This window comes from Puma concolor, chromosome D4, assembly GCF_028749965.1.
Source record: "Puma concolor isolate L17-30 chromosome D4, mPumCon1.1.hap2, whole genome shotgun sequence".
Lineage (NCBI taxonomy): Eukaryota > Metazoa > Chordata > Mammalia > Carnivora > Felidae > Puma > Puma concolor.
The window spans coordinates 78,945,410-78,954,986 of record NC_141679.1 but is presented as its reverse complement, the minus strand read 5'-3'; the positions used below and the strand labels follow the sequence as shown (position 1 = coordinate 78,954,986).

The 9,577-nt window shown below is 37.3% G+C and overlaps 1 non-coding gene across 1 annotated transcript; it reads right to left on the bottom strand.

The window, feature by feature from the left end:
- Window positions 1–1,313: 1,313 nt before the first annotated feature.
- LOC112851623 (U6 spliceosomal RNA) lies at window positions 1,314–1,420 on the bottom strand. Its single transcript, XR_003222795.1, has one exon. It is a non-coding gene; the product is annotated as a U6 spliceosomal RNA (small nuclear RNA).
- Between the last annotated feature and the right edge of the window lie 8,157 nt (window positions 1,421–9,577).

The following is a 9,577-nucleotide window of genomic DNA, read 5'->3' as shown; positions in this document are numbered from 1 at the left end:
TAAGCAAAATTGTGGGCTTTTTTCCCTGGAAGTATTCCAGAATAGGCTTGGAGGTAGTTCCCAAGCACTACTCCTTGGACCATTAAGATCAACTCCCTTGGAGCATCTCTTACAAATGCAGATTCCTGGAACCCACTTCGATGTGCAGACTGGCAATCTCTGGGGGGTAGGGGCAGGAGTCTATATATTTTAACAAGGCCCCAGGTGAGTCTTGTGCACAACCCCATTTGGAAACCCCTTGTGTATGTAGAATCAGTAAAATTTAACGCAGCAAAAATATATTGCGCGCCCACTTGGTGATCCTACCACTGCTATTGGCCTCAGGGAATAAAGATAATAAAAGAATGTAGTATAATTTTAGTCCTTGTGGAGCTTTCAGTAAAGTAATTAAAGATTAATGATGAATTAGGGCAACTGTTTTGCCTTTAACGTAGTGTGATTTGAGGCAAGTTTCTTAATTCCTTTGGCCTGAGGTCCTAAATTGTTAACTTGAAGAATTCAACAAAATGGTTTTAAAAGTTCTTGTGAATCTTTAAAATAATACAATACAGAATGAAGCCTATTTAGAAAAATAACTAAATGCTAATTAAAGAGTATGAGAGAGGATATCGAGAGAAACCAATTCATATGGGCAGGGCTTACCAGAGAAAACTCCAGGGAGAATAGGCGATTTAAATCTGGCATTGAAAGGTAGATGTGATAAAAAGATAAATGCATATGCACATGTGGGGGCCTCGATTTTTTAAAAAAAACTTACTGTATACTGTGTACACATGTGACATCATTTAATACATTACAACATTTAATATCTACAAAGGCTTGTGTTGTTAAAGTGAGGATAATTTTTAGAGGATTTTACCATTTACTAGTCACTTAGTTAGGTGCTATATACATATTACCTGTTTAATCACTATTACATCATTTTCCAAGTGAAGTGCTAGTTTTCTGTTTTTACCCCCAAAATTCTTATGTTTGTATGGCATGGGGATATATTTGAGGACACAGAGAGAGAGAGAAGAAGGAAGAGAGGGAAGGAGGGAGACAGAAGAAAGGAAGGAAGGAAGGAAGGAAGGAAGGAAGGAAGGAAGGCAGGGAGGAAAGAAGAAAAGAGGTTTGTGGACGTAAAAATTAAAAAATTAAATGAAGAGTACAGGCTACTGAAAACATGAGTTTAGTTTGAGTACAGGATAAACACTCAGTTGTTTTTCATGGTTGTTGTTTGTTAATATAATTGGGGAGTAATAAGGAAGTGGTGCTTATAGATTTCAATGATGCTTTTTTCCTTTAAAAGACCACTGAATGAATGAATGAATTAACATATGGAACAGTTCATGAGTTTGCATATCATTGTTGCGTAGGGCCCATGCTAATCTTCTCTGTATCGTTCCAAATTTAGTATATGTGCTGCCAAAGCGAGCACAAGACCGCTGAATTTAAACATTGGAATATATATATTCATACAGTAGCTTTAAATTTCCTAAGCAGTTGTACATTTCCTTACTAGGTTTTATAAATGCTTTTCATTTGTTTTTGTTGTTTGTTTTCTGTCCATAGGAAGAAGGGACTTTCCCAACCCCTCAGGACTTGGGCCTCGTGAATTTCTGCCTCAAGTTTCCAAACACTCGATAAAGTGATCAAATCATTTTTATCAGTGTGTGGATGACACAAATTCACAGGGCTCCCAGTAGTTATGCGCTTGGGCTTAAGTACGAGTTAAACATAAATTCAAATCCCTATTCCGTCTAAAGAGCTGTGTGACTCTGAATCATAGCATATATCTGAGCCATTTGCATCATTTATAAAATTGGGTTGTTTTCAATGATACAATGCATGTATAATCTTTCATTGATCAAGTATGTCATAGAAGGTGTAATTATAAAGTAACCTACAATCCACTGTAGCACATCAATTGTTTTCTCTGCCCTCAGGCACCTTATCTACTCTGGTCATGATAGAAAAAGTTCTAAGGTAACACAGTTATAAACCTCTGCCTCATTTTAATAATTCATGTGCCCTGTCCCTTACAATCCTCATGAACTAGAACTTGATATAAATTTAAAGCTTCTCCCTTTCCTTCTTCCAAGCTTGCTTTAGTCTCACACCCTGGAGGCAAAAATGTACATGGACAGGCATCTGCTCCTCTTTTATTCTGGCTTCTAAACACTCTTAATCAGAGCGGGAGTGGAGGACAGGAAAGGAGACTGGCATTGGCTGAAGACCTAGCATCAGCGCTGTGTGCACGTGACGGATGGTTAACGCTATCTGTGTCCATCCTGAGTTCCTCCTGCACTACCTCCCCCGATTCAGAGTATCCATCACCTCAATATTCATGACTCATCTCTGCCAACTTACCTTCTGCTGCTCAGCCCGTAGTCTTCAGGTCTACTCTGGTCCTCATGCCCCTCCTTCCGGGCAAACCTCTTGGACAATTCTAGACAACTCCAAACCAGTACTCTTTACGGCATGGCCCAGATCTGATTTAGGGTAAAGGCCATAATCCTTTGATGGGGAGGGTGGTTTTTCTCAAACTACAATTGTCTATTCTAAGGACATAGGTCACTTTATCCAGGCTTTTGATGTTTACATTTCTCAGGTACAACTCAGGCGTAAGTAACAAGATGGAGATTCAATAAGCTCTTCGAATGGCTTCCTTAAAGGCCCATGTACTCTTGTGAAGTGCACAGGGAAGCCCTTTCCAATGGTGCCCTGGGAAAAATGTAAGACTTAAAGCATACACAGAACTATTTCCAAAATTCTTCCTTCACTCTCCATTTGATGATCGTGTTATACCCATAATAAGAGATAAAGGTTGAAAAGGTGTCAGGTTATCATTCAGTATTTTGAAATGTTGACTTCTTAGTCTAGAATATCCTTTCAGTATAGGCCTTAGTCAAAGTTTACATTCTAAAATTCTGTTGTATATATAAAGCTGCCAATACAGTACTTGGTCATGTTGTTAGAAAGGTGAGTGCTCAATGTAAAGTTGGAAATGTAATTGCAACGTATTACTTGCTTCCTAGAGAGACACAATACATATGTACAGTTTGTGGTGCCATGCTTTAAGAGTAGTGTTGACAAATACAAGTGTTTCCAAAAGGAAGTTTAGCAAGAGCAAAGTTCACAGGGATATCAAATTAATGATTTTAGTATTAATTCATATGATATGAAATAAACATGATGGCAGTTAAAAGTTTGATATAAACTATGATTATACCCAAAGTTCTCATGTTCAGCATGTAAATATTGAGTGATTTGGCTCTACTTTATTTTTTCAGAAACTCTTCATGTGTCTCTTCAAGACATTTTAGTAAAACTAAACTTGAATATGAGAGCTTGTCTGCCTGTGTTCCTTCCTTCCTTCCATCCTTCCCTCTTCCCCTTCCTTCTTTCTTTCCTTCCTTCCTTCTTTCTATTTTCTGTCATCCATTCTCTCCTAAATCATTTAGTGCAAAAGTCATTAGGTGAGATGGATCAAGGTTTGCATCTGTAGGTAAGGAGGTCAATGTCTAATAGATATACTGGAGCCTGAATCGGTAAAGAGGGTGTCTGGTGGTAATATGTAGGTGTGCAGAGTGTATATGTATGTATATATATATATATATATATATATATATATATATATATACACACACACACACACACACACACACTGTATATGTATATATATGTATGTATACGTATATATACACACATATGTGTATATGTGTATATATGTATATATGGGTATATATGTGTATATGTATATATATGTATATGTATATATAGGTGTGTGTGTATGTGTATGTGTGTGTGTATATATATATATATACACATACACGTGTGTGTACATATATACACATATACACATATATGTGTGTATATATACATAAAAATACATATATATACATATACAGTGTGTGTGTGTGTGTGTGTGTGTGAGTTTTATATACAGGTGTGTGTGTGTATATGTGTATGTATATATATCTATATATAAAACACTCACACACACAATTATAAAACACACACACACACACACGCACACACACACACACACATTTTATCTCAGTGGTCTACCAAGAGGGCCCAGGGATAGTGACCTCCCAGATAAATGAACACAACCAACACAGATCGTTGTCTCTAAAAACATTCTCCACTAAAAGGAACTTGAGATCCTTAGAGAAATGGCTGATTTCAGGGTTGTGAAACCCAAAATTCAGGATGAGCCTTATGCAGCTTGGTGTGCCAGAAATAATATAAGTACAAAGAATATTGTAAAAAGGACACAGAAGCAGCCAGAAGGACCTCCCACTGGAATAAGCTAGGCATCAAATTAAACAGAGATGCTACTGGATTATAACCCACTGAATAAAATAGGCATCCATGAGTCCATTCTAATACAAGTAAACAAATAAATGGGAAGAAGAAAACACTTTTCCTTCCACTAGAATGCCACCTAATAAATGGAGAAGGAATAATAGTGATAGAAAAATCACCATCTGGCAGCTGGAGGAATAATTATTTTCTCCAACTAACAGTAGTAAATGCTAAAGCCAGTGGGTAAAAGTATGATAAGGAATAGAATATTTGCTTAGTCTCAAAATAACTCCCGTATCATACTTATTATAGAAGTAATTTTACAGTGGAAAAATCTTATAGATACAACCTAAACCAGGTGATCAAAGTTAACATCACCAGTAGTGGGACAAAATGAAACTGTGTATCACTTGATAGGATTTTATGAGAAGAACACAGAATCACAATTTTTATGTTGTTGTCAAAAATCTATAATCTAAATCTGATAAGGACACATTGAACAAATCCAAATTGAATGACATTCTATAAAATGTAAAATTATCAGTCTGTGATATTCAAAAGCATCAGGGTCATTAAAGGCAAGGAAAGACTGAGGAACTAATGTCAATTGAAGGCTACTAAAATTTATGACAATTAAATGTGACACATGATTCTAGATTAGCCATTTTTGCTCTAATGGGAATTTATGGAAATTAAAGATACTTGAAAGGGGTATGTGAAATTAGTAATATGTGTTAATTTTTTTAAAATTCTGGCAGCTTTTTTGAAGTTATGTTAGAGAACGTCCATGTTCATAGGACTTATACACTAGTGTTTAGGGTGACAGGACATCATGTCCACAACTCACTCTCCAGTGCTTTCGGGCGGTAAAAAAACCAAACCAAAACAAAACAAAACAAAAAAACAGTCTTTGTATGATTGTTGCAGATTGCTATAAGTTTGAAATGACTTCAAAATTGAACAAAAAATAGAGGAAAATTTGCAGATACTATCTCTAGTAATATCAATTATGCATCGTTCCAAGTTAACTAGAGCGGTACCTGATGGCACCGGTTATAGAATGGTGGCAGCAGGCAACTGGTTAGGTTTTCTAAACCACCCACATGCATACACTGATTCACATGCACAAGACACTTTGATCATCTGTTTGAGTTTACATGAATAAATATCAGTTAGCCATGCCATAAGGGTACTGAGGGCACAGTAAAAAACTGTTATTAAGGTTGCCTTGTGTGTGTTGGAAATGATGTTATGATTACAATTTCAAATATTTTAGATACTTTTTTTAAAGTTTGTTTGTTTATTTTGAGAGAAACAGAGAGCACAAACAGGGAAGGAACAGAGAGAGAGAGGGACAAAATCTCAACGAGGCTCCTCACTGTGAGCAGGGAGCTGGATGCAGGGCTTGAACTCCTAAACCGTGAGATCATGACCTAAGCTGAAGTCAAGAGTTGGATGCCCAACTCACTGAACCACCCAGGTGCCCCTAAGTACTTTTTGATGTGAGAGTTTTTGTCTTTCTTTAGGACCAGAAGAAAAACAACTGATGGAAGACTGAGGTTTCCAATTTTGATTTAAGAAGAGATGACAGTAAATGCTGCTGAAGAAAGGTAATGCCTTGTGAGAAATTCATATTGAGATCTGACCAAGCCAAGTCTGTGTGATGATCTGATCAGGAAGTGGAAGGATAGGTACATGACAGATGGAGAAAGGTAATCTACCTGATTTCTCAAACAGATGTGCCCAAGGGGACAGAGTTTTAAATACGGATGCTTTTACTCTTAATCCTGACCATATCAAAGATGTTCTGATTCGAAGATATAAGAACTAATATGTCCATTTTTTTCCCTCTATAGATTCAATAACCATTTCATGTTGATAGGCCTGGCTTCAAGTGCGAGGGAAAAAAAAGTCCTTGTATAATGTCAACATAACAAAAATAATGAGATTATAGAAGAACACTGACTGATCCGCACTTCATAATTGAAAGATGGGCCTATTAAGGGGACACAGCAGGCCTGAAGGAATTGTGTGATCATTTGCACAAATGCTAATTTTGATATGTGGTTCTTCATCTCCGTAAGCATAATGTAGCTGGGCCGGCAGGATGAACAATGCATTCTTCCCCCGGGAGGCCTATGCCTCAGTGAATCAATGCCAGAAGGGCCATTTGCTGGTGTTGGATGACAGGGCATTCGTTCTCTCTTCTTGTTGTACTTGTGGACACAATTGATCTGAATTGCCAGGATGCTGTGTTTTTAGAGACAACCATCTTCTTTCCTAGAGAAGCCATCTTGCTCTGGGTTGTGTAGTTTTATAGATGAAGCCTGGGGCAAATCACCTCTCTCCTCTGGCCTTAATTTCCTCACTGAGAATATAAAGAATTTGGAATAGACAAGCTACCCTCTCTGAAATGACTCTGCTTGGCAGGTAGTGTGATAGGAGAGAATGAACTTGGGCTTTGACATCAGAGAGACCTGGATTCAAATCCTACCTCAGCTACTTTGTAAAATCCTGAGCAAGTTTACTGAGCTCTCTGAGCATCACTCCCCCCCAAATGGAAATAAGTGAGAAAAATAATACTTTATTTTCAGGGTATCAAGAATGCTAGTTGGCAAACAGCCCTTGATAAATATTTACTACATGGCTACATGTAGCAAATATTTGCTACGTTAACTATATGTTAATTTACTATACACCAATATGTATCTAATCAAATAATCAGATATTGACATATATGCACATATACCCACAAACCCCAGAGAAGATACAAAACATAGTCAAGTGATAAAGATCTGCCACAGATTTAGGTTAGTGTGAATTCTCTGCCCCAAGCCTACAAAGCCCCATCAACATAAGTAGGCACTCAGTAAATGTTTGTCACATGAATAAGTAAACAAAAAAAGCACGTGGCAACCCCCATCCTCAAAAGTGCAAATCCATAGTTTTAATGCAAATTGTCGAGAAACAGAATTTTGAACAAAGATTCTAACTTGCCATCTGCTTCATATATACCCTGCTTTGTCCTTCTTTTTTCTTAATTCTATCAAGTTTGTTACGGTAACTCAGGGGAAGGAACATTTCTCATGGAATACTCTGAGCTCAGTTCTATCTAACCCACATGGAAAGGCCCACAGGTCTACATGTAACCCTAAAGTAGGTTTTTATAAGAATCCACTGAAATAAATAATTCAAGGCCTATCCTTAGTCACATATGAGAAAGCCTCCATTAAATCCAATGGAGAGTTCAAATGCTAGTCGCGGAACCTGAAAATATATGTATTTTATACAACTCTTCTCACATCCTTTTGGGAAAGATAATGGACTACAATATTAGGGATTATTCCAATTTTCTCAAGCAAGAAAAAAGAGAATTAGATGAGTTGGAAAAAATGGACTTTAAAAAAATGGTGCAGTATTTGATGTTTAAAAAATCAAATAAAAGGCCACAAATTGAATGGAATAGCTTTTGTTAATGCTGAAACTTGCAGGGCCAGTTAGAGCTCATTAAGAGGTGATGGGAACTATGCAGATGAGATCAAGTTTGGTAATTGGCTGGTTCTGAATCCATTAAAAAGGTTATAGGGTTGTTTGGGTGGGTTATGTTTTATAAATGAATGATTAGAAGTATATTAATGGGCCAATGGGTTATAAGGCTGGGATTGGTTTGGTGATATAATGTCTCGAATAGCACTAAGCTGGGGACAAGGTTATGTGTATAGGATTAAATTTGGGGAATAGGTCAGCTATGATCATATTAGGTGGGTTATAGGGTTGTAAAAAGTGTCCTGTGTTTGATGGCAATGAGAAAATGAGATTGTAGTTAGACTTCACTTGCATCCTTAGCACTTCTAATATTCTAATGTCTTTATATGTAGAAACTGCTTTCTGGAATTTGTGTGGGCTCTGGACCAAGACCCCCAAAGAGCTCAGATATCAGTCAAAACCCTTAATTCCCAGCAGAGTTAAAGTCTTCATTGGTGTGTTACCAAGATTAAAAAAAATCACACTGGGGAAAGGGACAGGCCAAGGTAATGTTATGGAATTTTCTTAGGAGTGGGTTCAAGAGAAAGTGACATGTAGCAGAGTCATAGGAAGTTGAATATGGTGGTGATTGCAGACGGAAGAACCATCTAGGAGGAGGTTGCATTTCTGTGAAAACATTTGGGCATGTTTAACACACCAGTGTCTTCAAGGAACTCAGGGGTCCTATGTGTGTCCGTGGTGGGAAGGTTTGGGAGTAAGAGAAGGAGGGCTGTGTAGACATGTTGTATTTGTGTGTGCAGGGAAGGATTAGACAAGAGAAATTGGCTGAGGTTGGAATTTAAGGAAGGAGTTGGTGAACATAAATGTGCACATAAATGTGGACTTAATATTTTCTCCCAGTCTGTCCCCAAATGTATTCCAGAGCAAATAAATGTCATAAGTACACAAAATGATTTTTAAAAAAAGGATTCTGTGGACTCAAATATGTTTGCTAATGCTACATTTTAAATTCTCAGCCTCTGCCTCTTCTATAGACATTCAATTCTCTTTAGAATATTAGATGTTCTAAGGAAACTTGCAGCTACCAAGATGTGAATCCATACTTTACTCCACCATATCTTAAGGTTTTTTGATCCCAGACACATTTTTAACCACTACAACCACAAGAAGTGTTATTAATACCCATTTGAGTAAATGCTTTAAGGAACACACTACTGCTCTAGACAAAGAGAAGCCCTTATAATAAAGACTAAGAAACAAGGGACAAGGATACTCAGTTTTCTCATTTTACAAAAGAGATATAACGATGCTAGAAGGCTAAGATACAGCAAAGAAAATGGGAAAAAAAATATTGATGTTGTATCTGAACAGTCAATTTGAATTATCTACTACTAAGTAGTTACATGACCTTGAGAAAATTTCTTCTCTGTGGGTCTCAGTTTTCTTAAGTATACAATTAGGACAAAAAAGAAGCTTAAGACTATTAAATAAGGTAATGCGTGTAATGATGAGCACTGTACCTCACACATAAGAGGGTGACTGATGTTAATAGTTGCAATAATTCTAAACTTCCCGACTGTCTGAGGTACTCCACCATGTTCAGTTCAACCTTCTGGTCCCTGAGTTCAAGTGTGGGAGCCCTCCCCCACATCATGTCATCTTTGGGGGCACTATAAGGAAACATCTTTACAAAATAAGACTAAGGGTAGAAGAATAAAGGTCATGGACTGGTATCACTTTCCTTCTCGGCTGTTGGATAGAAGGATGACTAATGTTACTTGAATGAGGTATTCATATG